The 19934-nt window shown below is 40.6% G+C and overlaps 1 long non-coding RNA gene across 1 annotated transcript in view; it reads right to left on the bottom strand.

The window, feature by feature from the left end:
* Positions 1–15651: 15651 nt before the first annotated feature.
* Positions 15652–19934, bottom strand: part of LOC147017431 (uncharacterized) — a 32766-nt gene continuing 28483 nt past the window's right edge. The window contains exon 3 of the long non-coding RNA XR_015049498.1: positions 15652–19934. This exon is cut by the window's right edge and continues 972 nt beyond it. This is a non-coding gene — a long non-coding RNA (uncharacterized LOC147017431).

Raw genomic sequence — 19934 nt, 5'->3', positions numbered from 1 at the left:
ATGTGGGAAAGAAAAAGTTCCACGTGGGAAAGAAAAAATTCCATGTGGTGAAGACAAAAGTCCCACAAGTTAGAGAAAAACTCCCACCTGGTGAAGAAAAAGTTCCATGTGGTACAGAAAAAAAATCCCGTGTGATGAAGGAAACGTTCCACGTGCTAAAGTAAAAGTCCCACGTGGTAAAGGAAAAGTAACACATGCTGTCGAAAAAGTATGTATGTGTATTTAAAAGAAATGAAAAATCCAAGCTGCTGTAATGAGGGCCGTGTGTAAAATACGTGGTGAAATTGGCATTTTTAAAGACAAAACCATTCTTCAATAAAGTTGCTGAAATTACTTTTCAAACAAACAATACCTGAAAGCATGTTGTTTGTTTGGATTGCGCAATGTGTCGTGCTCTCGACGACATCTTCCTTGTTCATTTATTTATTCGTCGAGAAGTCGTGTGATATATCAATTCAACGGTATTTCGGTACAAGCACTTAATTGATGGCGAATGTTTATTCTCAATTGGTTATTCAAGGCAATTATACCAGGAAACATTTTGATTAATCGCATGAGATACTCATTTACAATATGACAAACGGATAAAAGAAATTACACAAATCCCAATGATTGCATCATTTGTTATTCTTGTGTCCCCCCGCCCCTCCCCCTCCTCGTACCCCTTTCTTCTCTCCAACGAGGTCGGACCGACTACAAACCGCCGTTCTGGAATTCCACATAACTGCAGGGCGCTGCATCTCGAAGCACCCCCTTCATCGGATGAAGTTGTAAGTACGGCCGTCCCATCTGCATTTCGGTCGTGGACGTTAAAAATCCCACGGTATGTTTTTTTTTCGAAGGGAAGTCCTTCATGTGATCTCTCCATGGGACTTGTTTGGGGTTGTCTGTATGATCACGAGCACAGCCTGCGCTGCAATAAATGGAAATGATTGTGTGTGGACATGATAAGGGCATGATGGGCCAAACGGCCTTTAGCTGAACCCAGATGACTCCATTGTGCCGTGTTTTTACTGATTGTAATTCATTGTCATTCGTTTTGTAAAACATAAAAACACCTTTCGTTCCGAGACCAACAACAACGCAAATCCTTTTGCTATTTCATGGGTATTGCAGCTTGTACGTTCAAGAAGGGGCAACTTTTTACTTTTAAATATTTCTGTATAAGTATTGATAAATACAGTTTAGTGGGAAAAACATATCTCCATCCATCCATCCATTAGGACCATACTCTGTGTAGAGCGTTGGTTCTGCCAAAGAAGTCTCCTTGGTTATTGGGCACAATCCTGGACGGGTTGCCACTCCGACACAGGATACCAGCAAGCTGGTACTCATTTTGTCGACCTCAGAAGGATGACAGGTAGAGTCAACCCCACCTGGTATTAATTCAACAGCCAACATGGACTCAAACTCAGGACCCTAAGGTCCCAAGCCAGCCACCTTAACCACGAAGCCAACACCAGGCATAATTTCAGAAAATAGTCGGAAATAATAGCAAACTTGCATATCTTCCGCTGTAAAAGTGCTGCTTGAGAGAAAAGGTAATTCTAGAGGGTTCTAAAGGGTAACTCTAAAATATTCTAAAAGGTTCCTAAATTGGTGGCCGTAGTCTCGAAATTGTGGGTGGAGTCAGGTGAACTGCCTAACCAATGGGTGGAACTCACACGCATGCACGGACGAACATGCGGACACACGCACAGACGAACATGCGGACACACGCACAGCTCCTTTTATAATACTGTATAGAATATCTAGGCTCATGGAAGAGTGAGTTTACAGAAGGCAAAATTGCAACGTACTGTCAGTGTGGCTGCATTTGGACACAACAAGCGAGGGAACAAACGAACAGGAGAAGAGCAGGGAAAGGAGGGAAGGAAATAGTAATCTGTGAGTAAGAGATTTGATCGAGTGATGTAGGGTTAAGGAGTGCATGAAGCCCTGGAAGGAAAATAGTGACTTAAGCTCAGGAAGGTGGTTCCACGAGTGTGTGTGTGTGTGTGTGTGTGTGTGTGTGTGTGTATGTGTGTGTGTGTGTGTGTGTGCCTGTCTGGAGGGTGGGAGACAAACAAAAGGGTAGAGAAGTGCTGTAAGTCTGGGGTTTGAAAGTTTAACCAACGGGGCTTACTGGAAGAACACATGCATCCTCAAGGAGCTGGGTTAGGTCAGAGGGCAGACAGAATGAGGGAGCAAGACTGGTAGAGAGGTGGTCAAAAATAGAGCAGCCACTGACCTGGCTGTAATATAAAAGTAACAGCCCATTCAAGATTTTATTAATGTTGAAAATTTTTGAAATCAATAGAATAGAGAGATAGACATGCGATGCTGGTGCACCACCCCATTGGGGAAAGCAGTATTCCCTTGAGATGGAGTCAAAGGCCTGGAATGGAATGCTTTGGAACAACAAAGGTATCCCAGTTCAGAGCGGGCTTTGCAGGCTTGATTTGTGATATGTTCAGCCAAGGTGAGATTTTCACTGCTGGTCAGGCCTAGAAATTCAAGACATTAAATCTCTTTCAATGGCTGACCGTGGAAATAGGTGGGTTCATTTGGTGATTCTTCGGTGAGATGGTGAGATTTACCAGGACTGAAGGACACATTCCATTCGTCAGACAAACATCGAATTAACTCCAGATCAGGAAATAGTGATGCAGTTGCTATGGAGAACAACACGGAGCCAAACAAAATGTCGTGGGAAACGACAGCCTCCACTGGAATAGGAGAGGATAGAATTCCTTTGAAAGCAATGCATTCACCGCAGAAATGGAGGAAGTAAAAAAACACAAAAAACAGGTGTGAACCGAAAACCACAATCCCATACACCACAGGCAGAGAGCTTGACAATCAAAGGAGGATGCCAGACAATGTCAAATGCCTGAGATTCACTACATGGAAAAAACTTCTAATTTTATGTGTGTGTATATATATATATATATATATATATATATATATATATATATATATATATATATATATATATATATATATATATATATATATATACAAAGATAGTTCAATAGATCAAAAAAAATTTTTAATCGAAAAAAAAAAAATTTCGAATTTTTTTTTTTTGAGTCGATCAACTACCCAACAGAATGACAAAATCGACTGACCGATATACTTGAAAAATCTTCGATTTTGCAAGTAACAAACACAGACAGACAGACAGACAGACAGACAGACAGACAGACAGACAGAATGAAAAATCACTCATAGAGCGACACTTGGAAAATGGAACGGCACTCGGTAGAGCACATACCTCCACCAGGCTGAACAGTTAACATTTTGTATCCCACTAATAGGCCGGATCTGAATCCGGACCTGAACCAAAATTGAATCGGCTTGTTCTTGTCACTAAAAACAACTCATCCACCTCGTTTTGTCACAAATAATCTACAACTTTCAGAGATATTATATCATGCTATACATAGTTTTTGGCCCCATCTCTCCATGGTGAAGAATCACATAAAAAAAAAAATTTGTATTGAATCTCCACCAAAATTGAATGAACCAGTCCTTTTCACACACCCAACCAGTCCTCAAAGTTTTTTTCTAATCTGTCCACAACTTTTTGAGAACGCGTATGACATATCAACGTTTTTAGCAACATCTCTAAATGGTGACGAATCACTTGAAAAATTCTCTAATCCGGATATAGATTCGGATCTTCACAAAAATCGAATCAATTCTTCCTCGTGGCACTCCCAACCTGTCCACCAAGTTTCATGTGAATCCATTCATAACCTTTTGAGATATTGTGCTATATATCATTTTTGGCCCTATATCTAAATGGTGAAGAATCACTCAAAGATTCTTGAATCCGGATCCGGATTTGGATCTTCACCAAAATAAAGTGTTGCTATCTTTCACTGGTCAACTACATACACAAAAAAATTCAGAACGATTGCTTGAAAACTGTTGCCAAAAATCGTGTGAAAAACAGACAAACAAATAACAAAACAAGCCGGTAGGCGGACATGGGTAGTCAACTACCCAATAGAACCTGACGCGATGGGCCCGTTCGATGGGGAATGACCTGAGGATTAAACACAAGAAAATTCATGATTCTAGCTTCAAGGGTTAATGCTGCAGATTGTTTTTTCGTTAAAATACCCCCACATTTAGAGGTTTTTCGGCCGTTGCTAGGCAACGGAGGGGTCCATTGCAACGGTTCTTTCTCACACATAACTAGGACATACCATGAACCTACCATACCAGTTTCATGTATATCTTACTCATAGTCTCTGAGATATAACGAACTTCGTTTTTGGGTAGTCGATCGAGTGGAAAAAAAAAATTCGAAAAAAAAAATTTTTTCGATGAAATTTTTTTTTTGATCTATCTTTTTTGATCTATTTTTTTGATTGATAGTTTGCTATCAATCAATTTAGCACAATAAATATTATTATCACAGCCCTCTTCGTTTGCGCCCAGAAACCCGCCTTGTGAAATTTCAGGCATGTTTCCAAAGAGACTCTAACAAATGGCAGCCCTGGTAATTCCATTTATCTATTCGCTACAATTTTATTTTTTTTATATGATGCTGTAAGACATTCTCCTTGGGCACAAAAAAACAGGTCCCTCGGAGGTACAGTTTCGGAGGTATTGATTTTTTTGTACAGTCCACAATAAGTGTACGATGTGTGATAAAGTATTTTAGCTGTTGCTAAGCAACGGAGCTGTGCATAGCAACCACTCATTTTTGTGTACATGCTAGCCACATTGTACACATTTCACCCAAGTTTCATCAAAACCAGACTCTTTGTCTTCGAGATATTTGCAATTAACCGTTTCTGAAATGTTCGACATGTACTCGCCAAAAACCTATCTCCTCCTACAAATATTTTTTGTTAGGGCTGTAAATTGGCATGAAGGGAGCTGGATAGATTGCGCACAGAACTCTAAGCTTCGATTTTTCGATTTTTTTTTGATTTTTTTCGATTTTTTTTACCACTTTAAAGGGCCGTTGCGATGCCGTTGCTGGGGCCCGGGGTCCCATATTCGAAAGCACATGATTCCCAGAGATATTGGTCCTACCTAACAAATTTCATTGGAATCGGTTTAGTGGTTTAGCCCCTAGGCTTGACCAAAGTTTCGCAGACAGACAGATAGATGGAAATGTCCAGAATAAGGGTGCTCTAAGAGCAGCCAATCTAACAGCAGCCAACAAAACTTGGTGGATGAGTTGGTTCGGTGACAAGAGCAAGCCAGTTCAATTTTCGTTCAGGTCTGGATTCAGTTCTGACCTATCAGTGGGATAGAAAACATAAACTCTTCAACCTGGCAGAGGTATACACTCTACTGAGTGCTGTTGGGTAGTCGATCGAGTGGAAAAAAATTTTTCGAAAAAATTTTTTTTTTCGATTACAATTTTTTTTTCATCTATCCTTATTTGTTGGTCCTGGTGTCGGTCTGTTGCATAGTCGATCGAGTCGGAAAAAAAAATTTCGAAAAAAATTTTTTTTCGATTAAAATTTATTTTTTGGGTAGTCGATAGTCGAAAAAAATTTTTTTTCGATAAAAAAATATTTTTTTTGATCTACCCTTATTTGTTGGTCGTGGTGTCGATCTGTCCGTGTGTGTGTTTGTCGGGGGTTTTTGACCCCCTTGCAGTTGTTCGATTTTGATGAAATTTGGGTGGTAGGACCAGTTTATGACCTCGTTGTGCCACGTAGGCACTGGTTGCTTTGGTTGCCTAGCAACGGGACTTTGAAATTTGTTTAAAATCATAAAAAATTAATTTTTTCGAAAGTCAAAAGTCGGGCCACGACCGACTGTGGGCAGTACATTCAGCCATATTGTCAAAAAATTTCCAGCCAGATCCTATGAAAACTGTTGGAGACGATAGACTTTGAATGAACCCTGGTCGAAAACAATAAAAAAAAACGAAGATCGTTATATCTCAGAGACTATGAGTCAGATATACATGAAACTGGTATGGTAGGTTCATGGTATGTCCTCGTTATGTGTGAGAAAGAACCGTTGCTATGGACCCCTCCGTTGCCCAGCAACGGCCGACTACCCATGTCCGCCTACCGGCTTGTTTGTCTGTCTGTCCCTCTGTTCGGTCCAGTGTTCTGTTAATACAATGGCAATTTCGATGAAACTTGGTATCGTAGGTTCATACCATGACCTAGTTGTGTGCAAATGAAAACCGTTGCTATGGACCCCTCCGTTGCCTAGCAACGGCCGAAAAACCTCCAAATGTGGGGGTATTTTAACGAAAAAACAATCTGCAGCATTAACCCTTATCATGCTCACAGACAGACTCTACATTTGGTGGTAGAGGTAATAAGAACACTTTTAAATGAGGAAGAGTATTTGATCCAAACTTTAAAAACATGTACTCTGTGTGAAACCAGGATCTCATCAGGAACTGCCTGTTCATTCTGCGCCAGTCCGTTAATTAGCGAACTTGACATATGAAGTCCCCAATGAGCCGCTGGCCTATAAATTAAGCCGCCTGCTTTCTGAGACCACACAGATAAACGATGGCAAACTTGCCAACCCCACCGATTTCATGGAGTAGGATACTGGCTTGAAGGCTCTCCGGCTGCACCGCCGACCGATCTCAGACGCAAATCATAAAAACATTTGCAAATGGCCATAGATGTTATTAATTGCTTGCTGATGAAACAATACTATTTGATATTTCCAGGATTGTAAGCGAAACTATTTTTCGGTCAATATATTTTGAAAAGACATATCATAATTGGCTGTTTGGAATTTCGATGAAAGATCACAATGGAGGATAGATACATACAGCCACCATTTTATCTCAAACGGATAATGTGCTGTTAGGCTGACTCTCCTTAAAAATGGATCAGATCATGGCAAAACCAAAAGGAAACACTCTCACAATGAGATAACAAGTTTAGGAAAACTTGGAGTGACAACGACAGCAACATCCAGCTGTGGAGTAAGGGGGAGAAATATTCTTTCTGCCAACTTTGTAGGACAGATTTTCCCATCAGGCCATGGTGGCTAAAAGGATGTGGACCAGAAAGAAATTCAGGACCCTTGCTGTCTGTCTGTGAGCATGATATCTCAAAAAGTTGTGGACGGATTCGGCCGAAACTTGGTGGATCGGTTGGGAGTGTGGCAAGGACGAATTCATTCGATTTTGGTGAATATCTGAATTCAGATCTGGATACAAGAATTTGGTTTAATTTTCAATGTGATTCTTCACCATTGAGAGATAGATCCAAAAACGTTATATGGCATGATATTTCATACAGTTGTAGATGGGTTATGCTAAAACTTTGTGGATGGGTCGGTTATATGGCAAGAACAAGCCAATTAGATTTTGGTTCGGGTAAGCATATCTGGATCCGGCCTATAAGTGGGATACAAAACATAAACTATTCAGCCTGGTGGAGGTATTCGCACTACCGAGTGCTGTGATAGTTACGCCGCCACTGAAAGTGGATGAAGGTTATGTTTTCACCCTTGTCTGTTTGTGTGAAGGATATCTCAAAACGTTGCGGAGAGATTCTTACGAAACTTGTTTACACGTTGTGTATTTGAGAAGGACGAATTGATTAGATTTTGGTGAAGATCCAAATCCAGATCCGGATACGAGAATTATTTAATTTTATAAGAAATTCTTCACCATTGAGAGATAGGGTTAAAAACGATAAATGGCATAATATTTCAAAAATGTATTGGGCCCGATATGTTCTCGTTTGTGATTTAATTGTTTGATGCATCATCTCGTGAAAATTTGCATATTGATGTAAACTCAGCAATTGGCTACAAGATACATCCTGTGCTTATAACTATTTATTCCAGATGAGCATTCCCGTATTTTCAAGCTTTGCATTTATTCACCACATTTATTAAAAAGGGTTAGTTAAACCCCAATGTTCTGTCATCACTTATTGTTCCCATGTAAACCATGAAGTCATTGATCCATCGAGGTCGTTGGAGTGTATGGCTTTCCTTCTCCTACTCCATCCACCAGGTTCAGTTTCAAACACATGGAAAACCTCAGGAATGACGTCTTGCATCATCTTATGAAATGAAAACCTCCATCAATCATGGTGTTGGTTTAACGGTTAAGGTGGCTGGCTTAAGATCTTAGGTTCTCGAGTTTGAGCACATGGGGACCGTTTAATTAACACCAGGTAGGTTGACTCAGCTTGTCATCCTTCTGAGGTCGGCTAAATGAGTACCGGCTCACTGGGGAACTGCATCAATGGCACAGCTGCGCTTCCAGCAATGATGCAACCAGCAGCCACAGGCTGCATACAAAATAATAATAATAATAATAATAATAATAATAATAATAATAATAATAATAATGATAAAATCTCCATCCATCCATGAGTGTGTCAGAGTGGTGACCCATCTGCGGTTGTAACAACAGCTTCGGCAGAACCGAGGCTCTGTAAGCAGCATGGTGCATGATGATGATGATACATCCACCACCATGAGAATGGAGAAACCCTGGGGATAATAAAAAGCATCTGATAATAGTCCACTGGAATCCTGACTGACCATGTTTTGCAGTATATACAATGTTTTATTGCAATTTCTGTAACTCGTATGTATACTGATCTCAAAACAAGAGGATGCCACTTTGGCACCTTTGGGGAATTATTTTTATTGCCATTTGAAAAAGGGAACGTTTTCGAGCGATTATCGACATTTTGTCGACTCGTCTAAAATATATTTTTTATGAATTATTAGTACCTATGTCCAAATTAGCGAGACTATTTACAGCCTGTTACCATATAGTACATAGAAATTTATGATAAAATCATCCAGGGGCAGAATAATGCACTTTATATCACATTTTGTTGTGAATTGCAAATAAAATCGGTTTAACCTTGAATATGTGCCAGTAGATAATAAACAACTTGCATATATATTGACTTTCCATATATATTTCAGATGCTTAATTCATGGTACACCCATGATGACAATTGGTGAAAATACATAGATTACAGACACATTGAAGCAAACATGAATGTATACTCCTGTAACATAAAATGCAAGAGTTTATATGTGATAACTTTGAACCATTTCTTGTTTTGACCATATCATATATTTATTCTTCTGTCTCTTTCTTCTTCCAGACTGACTTGAAACATGGCATCCAATGAAGCAGAGGGGTGTCTCTTCAACTGTGGAAAAATCAAAAGAAAATCTTTTCTCTGCCAAGCCCCAGCGCCTGCGTACTATCATAGACAGTAGCAAAATCTGTGGTGATGGGTTGCATGTAGAACTGGAGCATAGACTCGCTGATGATCTTAACACTACACTCTAATGTCACAAAAGTTGTGATTCGACATATACATCAAAGACTGACATCAAAAGATTTGTGGAGGCAAATAGCAACGAAAGCAGTGGAACACCCCCTCCAAAAGTATGGTATGGTAAAGGTGGTATGGTAAAGGCCCGAGTGGACTGATTGGGATCACACTGAAACCAGCCACCGTGACGAGATGGGCACTGAGCCTGCACATCTGCAGCACACTGCTGAAAGGCTTGTTGCTGATGACAGAACAGGGATGTCAGGATGCTGTGACGAGCCACAAAGAAGAGAATCCAGGCAGAATAGCCAAAGATGCCGAGGACAGATGCAAAATCCAAACCAAGTTGAGCGCTTCGATTGATCCACTGAAACCTGAAAGCCATCCTGATTGTCTTGTCAATATCGTGACAGGACAGATCGCCTCCGATAAAGTGAATGTCGCAGAATCACTTGTCATTGGCAACAAACAGATGCAGGAATTTGAATCTACTTGGCCAGAAGGGTTCCACAGTGTTATTCCGAACAAAGTTGTTACGATGGCTGTGAGCAAGAAGCACATAAAAGTGGATGGTTTGCCTGTCTATGACACTGAGCTCATATACATAAGGGTGATGTGCCTCCAGCAGTCCAGGGAAATAGACGTGAAGGATGTACTGTCGTACGAACTGTCACCAGTCCCTTCCTCAATGTTTGAAGATAATTGTGACATGAGGATCACGACAACAAAATCCACACTCAAGAAAAAACTACAAGTTGAATGATCGAGTCGACTAGTATGTAGTCCACAGGTAACAATCGTTGATGGTTGTGCACTACTATAGGTTGTACAGTGGCCAGCCAGCAGAACAGTACAAGACTTTGCCAACAACTTCTCCAAGAACATTATCAACAGACTGCTGATGACTGAAGTCCATCTGATTTTTGACCGGTACTACGACGAAAGTGTCAAAAACGTGGCAAGGCTAAACTGTGCTGGCAAGGATGCAAGTAGGTGACACCTGCTTTCACCAGAAACACCACTGCCACCACAGAAAGTGATGCAAACAGTAACAGCAAACAAGGTCCAGCTCATTGACATCTTGTATGAAGACTTGTCGAAGAAGGTCACAGAACTACCAAGGAACACACCGAAACTCGTCATCACTGCCAAAGACCCAGTCCCCATAGAAGTAAGCAGTGGTACTAAGAGGACGAGACAGGAGCTCAGAACAACACATGAGGAAGCTGATGTCGTGATAGCTCAGCGGATGATACAGTTGGCGTCAACTAGGATGAAAAGCATATCAGTTGTGTGTGACGACACTGACGTCTTCGTGTTGCTCGTCCATTTCTACCATCAACAGAAACTCACATATGAAGTAATGATGGTGAGTCCCATTACTGGTCGACAAATTTTGGACATCAAGGCAACATCACAGCAACAGGGAGGAAATTCAGAGCAACTCCTTGCAATACATGCGATGACCAGCTGTGACACGGTTTCATATATGTGGGGCATAGGAAAGGCAACAGCGCTGAAACAGATGCGACTCGGTCATCTGTTACCAAGTCTTGGAGATCCTGAAGCAGAGATGAATGAAGTTGTTTCCAAGGCCACAAGGTTCATTGGTGCTGGTTATGGATCCAAACAGACAAGCAATATGTCAGCCATTCGTTATGATGTATTGTCCTCCAAGATATCAAAGATGATGATTACAGCTGCACCTAAAGTGAAGACACTTCCTCCCACAACTGAGTCATTCCTTCAGCATGTACACCAAGCACATTACCAGATGATCATCTGGAAGTCTGCTTTGTCCCCTGACCCACCCAGTCTGGATCCTGTTCAGTATGGCTGGTCGAAGGATGAATCTGGTCAGGGGTTGGTTCCAGTGACAGTGGCAGACAAGGTGCCACCTGTTCCTGTTGAAGTTCTGCAAATCATCAAATGTGGATGTTCATCAAACACACCATGCTCAACAGCCAGATGTGGATGTGTTGTGGCCCAACTCGCCTGCTTCATGTTCTGCAGCTGCAACGGGAGTGACGACTGCTGCAATGAGCGAACAAAAACCGGCAACTCCCACACTGATGACGAGCTCGATGACCGGTCCGATGACACGTAAGCTTAATGACTATTTGTTGTTATTTCCTTTTAGCCATCGCATATTTCAATTCCATATCAAATATTACGATGTTTATGTGTGGGGAAAATGTATATTGTGTTCGAAAGAAGGGAATATTGGTTCAAAGATTAATGAAAATAACACAATATGATGTAGTATAGGTCAAATCAACGTGTAGTGTGTGCACAGTACTTGTGCGTGTTCAATATTGGAGGATTTGATACCGTCCGAAAAGTCGGCAAATTTTGATTTACGATTCATTTTTTTAAAATGTGTATAAAAAAAATTTCCCCAAAGGTGCGACTTTGGCATCATCGTGATTTATTATTTTCAGTAGATATCAAACACCTAGAAACAACAATAAAAACATTGTATATTCCAAAAAACACACACCTCAGCACAATATCATACTTTTCCACCGGACTAATAGAACAGAAACTACAATGATCCGATAGAAATTAATTGGCTACACTGCAGCTCAAACTCACCAAGTTCTCACGACCTTTATGTGATGTACGTTGTGATCCTCGACGGAAATAGTTCCATCCTCGACCCTTCATCTTTTTAATTGTTCTCCACGTTCCACACTAATTAATAATCTTCTCTGGCAATTTTGAAATCATTTCATCATTTTTTAAAAAAAAAACATAATCTCATTAGCTTCCTGTGATAAGGCAGATGAAAAATAGTGTTAAAACTCCTGGACTATCTCGACAATGTCAGGCATGTTATAACCGTGTTAAGAGCTAAGAAGTTTTGCGGGGGTGGGTGGTGGAGGAATTTCATTGCTACCTCCGCCACTGAAGGTGGATGCAGGTCATGTTTTCATCCCTCTTTTTTATTATTTAATTATTTATTAATTTATTATACAATGTTGAGGCTCGTATGAGAGCTGTTTGTTGGGCAGTCGATCAAGTCGGAAAAAGAAATCTCAAAAAAAAAAAATTGAGATTTTTTTTTTCTACCCTAATTATCAGTATTTCCGTCGATATGTTTGTCTGTCTGGTAGTCGATCTAGTCGAAAATTTTTTTTTTTTCAAAAAAATTTTTTTTTTAATTTGTTCTACCGTTATTATCAGTATTTCCGTCGATATGTTTGTCTCTCTGTACGGTCCAGTGCTCCGTTAATACAATGGCGATTTCGATGAAACTTGGTTGGTAGGTTCATACCATGACCCAGTTGTGTGCAAATGAGAACCGTTGCTATGGACCCATCTGTTGCCGAGCAACGGGACTGAAATTTTTTGAAATTTTTGAAAAATCATTAAAAAATTATTTTTTCGAAAATCTAAAATCGGGCCACGAGCGACTGTGGGTAGTACATTCAGCCATATTGTCAAAAATTTCCAGCCGAATCCTATGAAAACTGTTGGAGAAGATAGACTTTGAATGAACCCTGGTCGAAAACAATAAAAAAACGAAGTTCGTTATATCTCAGAGACTATGAGTCAGATATACATGAAACTGGTATGGTAGGTTCATGGTATGTCCTAGTTATGTGTGAGAAAGAACCGTTGCTATGGACCCCTCCGTTGCCTAGCAACGGCCGACTACCCATGTCCGCCTACCGACTTGTTTGTATGTCTGTCCTTCTGTTCGGTCCAGTGCTCCGTTAATACAATGGCAATTTCGATGAAACTTGGTATGGTCGGTTCATACCATGACCTAGTTGTGTGCAAATGAAAACCGTTGCTATGGACCCTTCCGTTGCCTAGCAACGGCCGAAAAACCTCTAAATGTGGGGGTATTTTAACGAAAAAACAATCTGCAGCATTAACCCTTGAAGCTAGAATCATGAATTTTCTCGTGCTTAATCCTCAGGTCATTCCCCATCGAACGGGCCCATCGCGTCAGGTTCTATTGGGTAGTCGACTACCCATGTCCACCTACCGGCTTTTCTGTCTGTCTGTCTGTCTGTCTGTCTGTGAACACGATATCTCAAAATGTTATAGATGGATTAGGTTGAAACTTGGTGGATGAGTTGGGTCGGTGACAAGAACAAGCCGATTAGATTTTGTTTCAGGTACGGATTCAGATCTGGCCTATAAAACGTAAACTGTTCAGCCTGGAGGGAGTTCAGCCTGGAGGAAGTATGCACTCTACCGAGTGCTGTTATAGTTGTATTTTGTGTTTTTCCAAAACACTACCACTACCTCTACGACGACTTGCAGTCAGGTCTGGAATTGAACTCAGATTAGGCAGCTGAAAGAAGAGTGAGAAAACCTCTGCACCATCCTGTAAAGTTGTGAAACTCATATCAGTTACCTGTCCCACATTGCAGGTAAATTGCAGACCCACATACAAGGACAACTGCACATAATGCATTGTGAAAACTCTCCGAGGTGTTTTACAACACTATCCGCATGGTTAACAACACGACACAAAGTTTAAGGTATGGGGGGCGGGGGGGTGATCTCAAGAAACAAAAACTCATTTCTCCATTTTTTTTTTAAAGGAAGAGTTTGTTTCAAGAAGGAAAAAACAAAGATTCGATGAGGGGAGAGAGTTGTAGATGTGTGTGGAGATAAAGTAGTAAAATTAGTCTCGTCTTGTTTAGGGTGATGTCTTTTCATTCAAAGTTTGTTTTGTTCGCTATGGATCTCCATTTCTACCCAATAATAGGACCAGTGTTCTGTTCAATATCTGTACTGATGTTCTCTTTCGATATCAAATATCCTGATCCTTCCCCTCCCACCCCGATCGCTTCTGTAGACCATGGTGGAGTCATAGATTGTTCATCAAGTATGAGCTGCATCATCTGCCAATTGGTTAGAGCAGTTGATCATGTTTGGTTGAAACAAGGCCAGAGTCACAAAAATGAACTCCAGAAACCTCTTAAAAGTTTCTGGGCATACACTGTCCAACGTTTATCCGAATTCTTGCATGAAACGTCAGTTTAGTGTCACGTGGGACAAAGTTGGCCTCTCCTGGAAAACATTGGACGTGTGCGATCACACCGAACATCTGTGTAACTTTGCTCTTTGGACAATGAGTAAACATGATAAAGTCCATTGAACAATGCGTAATGGTATAGAGTTCAGAGAGCAGAGTTTGCCAATGTAGGCCGGATGTCATGTACAGAACCAAGTTGTACACACCTACAAAGCATGTTAACCTTTAAGTTAGGTATGAAATGGCTGAGAAAAGCAGCATTATCTGCTCATGGGTCATTTGGGTAAGCCATATTGAAGGATGATGACAAAGCTGTTGGATGTGGTACTCAAAGTTCTTTCACAAACCATAGTTTGCTTGTGGTTCCCGACATGTACCATCTCACCCAACGTCAGAATGACAAAATTAAACTACTTTTCTTTATCAACTAGGACAATCACCAGTTTCCTTTGAACATGCCCATAACAAAAATCATGGACCCCATAATCATAGGCTTGATTAGCAATTGAGGTAAGACAGGGTGGGTCACTCACAAAATTCAGGTGCAATGAGCCCGCTGGTGTCTTCCCATAAACGCCACAGTAGGAACGTATCAGGACAGCAAGAACGTGCCATTTTATGTCCAGTGTCGTTACAGCAGATACTTTCAAGAGGAAAGTTCCCAAGGCTTATTTTCTGACAGCATATATTCTATTATCAGAATATGGCAGGTATCAGATCAGATCATAGTCTAATAGAAATTGATTTATAAATGAATTTACCAGATTTGGTGGTATAACGGTTTGGAGCATCGGCTCCGAGTCTGGGAGGTTGGTGGTTTGGTGGTTCAAACCCTGGCCTAGTCATACCAAAGACTTTAAAAAGGGTATCTCCTGCTTCTTTACTTGATGCTCAACATTTAAAAAGGATATAGCACAGACAAACTACCATTGTGCAAGCTAGATCGGCTTAACGGCCTCCTCCTGCATTGAACTTCCTTGTGAGGGTACGTAATATTTATATGGATTTTTTTTTCTTCTTCTTCTGACCCCCCCCCCCCTTCCCCCACAAGTGTTCCACGGGGCAATGTCATGGTGAAGTCTGTATCAATCCGTGTAATCAAAATGTACAAAATCTTACTTAGGCTAAAGATCGAATGATGACTCGTCAACCGACCATAATTCGGAAAATGACTCTCACAGGCCACAGAGCAGTACACTACCGTGATCCATATTCCAAAAGGTAGTTTGGTCATGAGTACATTCAAGCATTTACACAAACACAAGTGTTGGATAGCACTGTTGGTGGATCAGGAAGGCAAACAATATGAAATTGATCTCTGCTTCAAGGACCTTCCCCTTTGGGGACAACATATAGAGCCACAATCACACAAAGCAAATGGATAACACCAAACACCTTCAAGCTCTTTTATTCAGGATGTAAATAAATGTATTCCACAAGGCCACATAGTAACAACTGAGCAACATCATAAGAGCAGTCTTGAAAAAAAGAACATATCGTTCTCTATTGGCAATGATAGAAATGAGTAGAAGTAGAAATAAAGGTGCCAATTGTAAGAAGTTAAATGCAAGTAAAGGGAGATGCAGAACTTTAAAAAAAACATGAGAAGGGCACTCTTCGATGTCATGGCATCATCAGATATGCATCCGCACATTATTACATCATTATAATACTTGTACCAGGTTTGATTTAAATCCCTGAACCCAGATTGAAAATATTAAATAATTCTGACTTCCAGACCATGTGTCTGATCAGGTTGAAATTTAACACATATTCCCAATCACTACTCGATCATAACTGTGATGTTTTACATCGACTGATGAAGCGGTTCAAGAGAAAGAATTTGAAAATAAAAGATTTTCATTCAATTAAATATGGCTGCCAGGCCATGTGACCTATTAATTATTCGTGTAATTACACTGGTTTACAAAAAACAAAATTCTGAGGCAAGCATGTGAATAGGTGTTTCTGACTAATTTTGATATGCTGAATTCAAATTTCTAAAGTTTCGCTCTATCACCTATAGTTTTTTTGCTCTCACATATCCCATTTTTTATTTTATTATAATGCACATATTTATAATATAATGTGTTTATTTCATATATTCAAATGGCATATTACAGAACGAAACAAAACATCTATTTATGCAGTGTATTACTGAAATATTTAGATATTTTGGGTCTCGGGCTATATGTATACATGTACGTACATGTATACATGTATATCTCAAAAACTAGAGGTGATGAGTGAAAATGGATTTCGTGTCTGAAATCAGCACCCAAAATTAGGTTAGAACACCTATTTTCATGCGTGCCTAAATTTCTTTGTAAACCAGTGTTATTCGTGAACACCCTGGTATCCCCAAGGCTTGGGGAACATGTGGGTGAAGTTTCCCCTCGATCTGTCAAGCCGTTCTGGAGAAGATTTTTAAAGGTTTAGTCTTCAAAAAAACAAATCATAACTGCCAAACCATGTAACATATGACGTCATAATCATCATTAAAACATTCTACATGAGTGAAAAACCCATGGTGAAAATTTCATATCACTCAAATAAGCGGTTGCAGAGAAAAGAGAAAAATTAGCATTGACATACAAACGTACATGTATGTACTCTTATGTACGGACAACCCAAAAGCTTAATGCCTCCAACTACTTCATCAGCGGAAGCATAAAAACAAAGCAAGGGGACAATTTATGAGGATCCACGTCAAAAGGCAAATGCATTTCATGTGTTATATTTTGAACTTTGGATTAATTTTCCAATATCTCTTCATTGAGCTTGTACTACCTCATTTGCATCGCTAAATGAGGTTCTTTCATGACATGGCGAATGTTAACAGAATTATCTTTACTGTAAAACAAACGCAGTCTTCAATTCGCACCGCATTGTCAAGGCTTCAGTTGACACCTGTGAGAAGCTAGTGTGTGGGCTGCATGTGGTGTTTGTGAGGCTTTCTACAATGCTATCTTATTAATTAATTATTTATTTCGAAAAGGCTATGTGAAGACACTTTCATGCAACACTTAAAAGCAATAATGAGTAAGCGAGAGACAAGGTGATTTCTGATGGGCCAATGGTGTTACATGTGATCTGTTCTATCACAGTGATATTAATTACAAGTTGGGTCACCCGATCAAGATCGGGTAATTTAGACTTTAGTAAACCATCAAGAAAATTGATCAATGTTAAAAGGTTGTGGCAAAAAAAATTAACCTGGGAGTGCACCATGCCAATGATGGGCCAAATGGACAAATTTCCTTGCTTGAGGTCGTAGCTCATCGTGCTGTGACTTCTTACACTCGGTGGAGTCTCGTGGCGACATTCTGCACAGGGTTCGAATCCCGACAAATAATTCACCTTCGAAAGTGACGCGAAGTGCCAAAGTGTAAGCCAAACACCGCACCTCTCCCCGCTGTTCGGCTATAACAGCGTTCTTTCATGTTTTAACATCGATTTGAGAATTGGAAAAAAAAAAATTAAATTGTGACATTCACCTCATGACTGGAGGTTTGCTTAAACCTTCCTCAACTTTTGTCCCACCATTTTACACAGAAAGCAAACACTTATGCTAGATGTTTATTAATGAAATAACTACTCTATCTTACTCCGTTTACCCCCTGATGACCATTCTTGCAACGAAATAAATACACACACTACTGTACTCGTCTTCGGCCACCTTTAAAACAAACATTTCTATTATCACATTGGTATCGTTTTGGAAAATAAAAGATGTTACTGGATAATGATCATGTTTTACGAAAGAAATACAAATGAATTGTATATTACAATATTAATTGATGAATTTTTAATATTTGGTATCACCACCTTTTTCATGCAAAACATCAGATATCGGTTTTGGAATGTCTTCCTGCAATTTCTGGAGAAATCCCATTGGGAGGTTGTTCCATGCGTTCCGCAATGTTCCCCATAATTGGATTATTTTTTGGAGGTTTTTTTTTTTTTTCGTCCTGTCCAACTAATCCCAGACAGATTCTGTGATGTTAAGGTCAGGACTTTGAAAGGGCCATTTTTAGAGTTGTCGTGTTTCTGACAGTTTGTTCTATTTTTTTGTATGCATGATCGAGGATTGTGGAAGAACTAGAGCAGAATGGAATTGAACAAAATGGAAAGGGGGAGACCCCAACAGCAGGGTGGAAGTGAGAGTAAGATCAGGCGAATGGGGGAGAAGGACACATGGGGGTGAACAAGCTGCACACAAGATGAATGAAACACAGCAAGAAGTGGAAGGGGAAGTGGGGATGAAACAGAAACAGAACAAACCAACCGACAACGAACAAACGAAAAGAGGAGATGAGACCATGAGGGAGAGGGGAAGAAAAAAATCACATTAACCTGGAGAAAGGGAATGTTTGGGGAATGGGGTCATTTGGAGTAGAAGACATCACGAATATGGATGGGGATGACCTGAAGTAGTGGTGAACAGCAGCTGTCTTGAAGCTCATAAGGAAAGAATGCAACTGAACAGATTGGGGAAGTTGGTTCCTCTGGTGAGGGAAAAGAGGAACAAATGAGTGGAGGTGAGCAGTGAGTCTGGATTCTGGGAGCTTAACAAGAAGAGGGTTACTGGCAGACCATGTGTATCCTGAATATACCTGGGAGGGGTAGAACCAAGAGAGGGCAGAGGGTGCAAAACCAAAAAGGAAGTGGTATAATACAAAGAGGCCACCAACTTGTCTGCGATGCTGGAGTAACAGACCGAGACGCTCGACTTCATTACCGGAGATAACAATGATTTTGAGGGCCTTTCTTTCCATGGCATCAAGAAGGGCAAGATGTTAGCAAGGGGCACCAGACCAAAGAGGATAGCGGCAGTCAATAAAGTGGTGAATGAAGGCCTTGTATGTTTATCAAAAGTTCAGATTGGCCAAGGAAAGACCTTGCATTGGCTTGCTTGGTGTTGGCTTCATGGTTAGCGTGGTGGGCTTGGGATCCAATGATCCTGAGTTCAAATCCCCCTCAGCTGTTGAATTAATACCAGGTGGGGTTGACTCTGCCTGTCATCCTTCCGAGGTCGGCAAAATGAGTGCCAGCTCGCTGGTATCCTATGGCGGAGTGGTGACCCGTCCCGGATTGTGCCCAATAGCCAATGAGACTACTTAGGCAGCACTAACGCTCTGCTCAGAGTATGGTCCCAATGGATGGGAGGGTTTGCCAGACGGTCCTTTCAGAGAAACACGGTGAAGGTGTGGGATTTGTCAGAGTTGAAAGACATTTTGTAAGTGTTGGATTAGCTCCTGATTCCATCAAGGTCTGCAGAGAGGGAAGAAGCTGCTGCTTGTCTGTCTGAAGGATGAGAGATTTGGAAATGATATATATTTGCCAAGTTTATACAGTATTTATATTTGCAAAGGTTGTTTGGAAATAATATATATTTTTAGAGAGAGCTTATTTTGCTTGTATTTGAATATCAAACCTCCTTTGAGGAAACACCTTACTGTGGTGAAAGCTTTTTCAGGAGTGGTACTTCAGTAAACAATGCTCGGCACAATTTGTTTGTTTTGAGAATACTCCAGTAAGCTGTGAGGGTGTGAGGAGTCAGTCTATGAGTCACTGGTCCTGTGAGTCTAAGGGAAGAAGTTATTGATTCTGTAAGGCATTGAGGATGACATATGCAGTGAGGATGAGAGGCAGTGGAATGTGAGCTGAGGATATGAGGA

The sequence above is a fragment of the Eptatretus burgeri genome, chromosome 11 (assembly GCF_056783735.1).
Source record: "Eptatretus burgeri isolate ZD-2024b chromosome 11, Ebu_testis_v1, whole genome shotgun sequence".
NCBI classification, from domain to species: Eukaryota; Metazoa; Chordata; class Myxini; order Myxiniformes; family Myxinidae; genus Eptatretus; species Eptatretus burgeri.
Note: the sequence above shows the minus strand (reverse complement) of the source record. Positions and strands in the feature narration are given on the sequence as shown.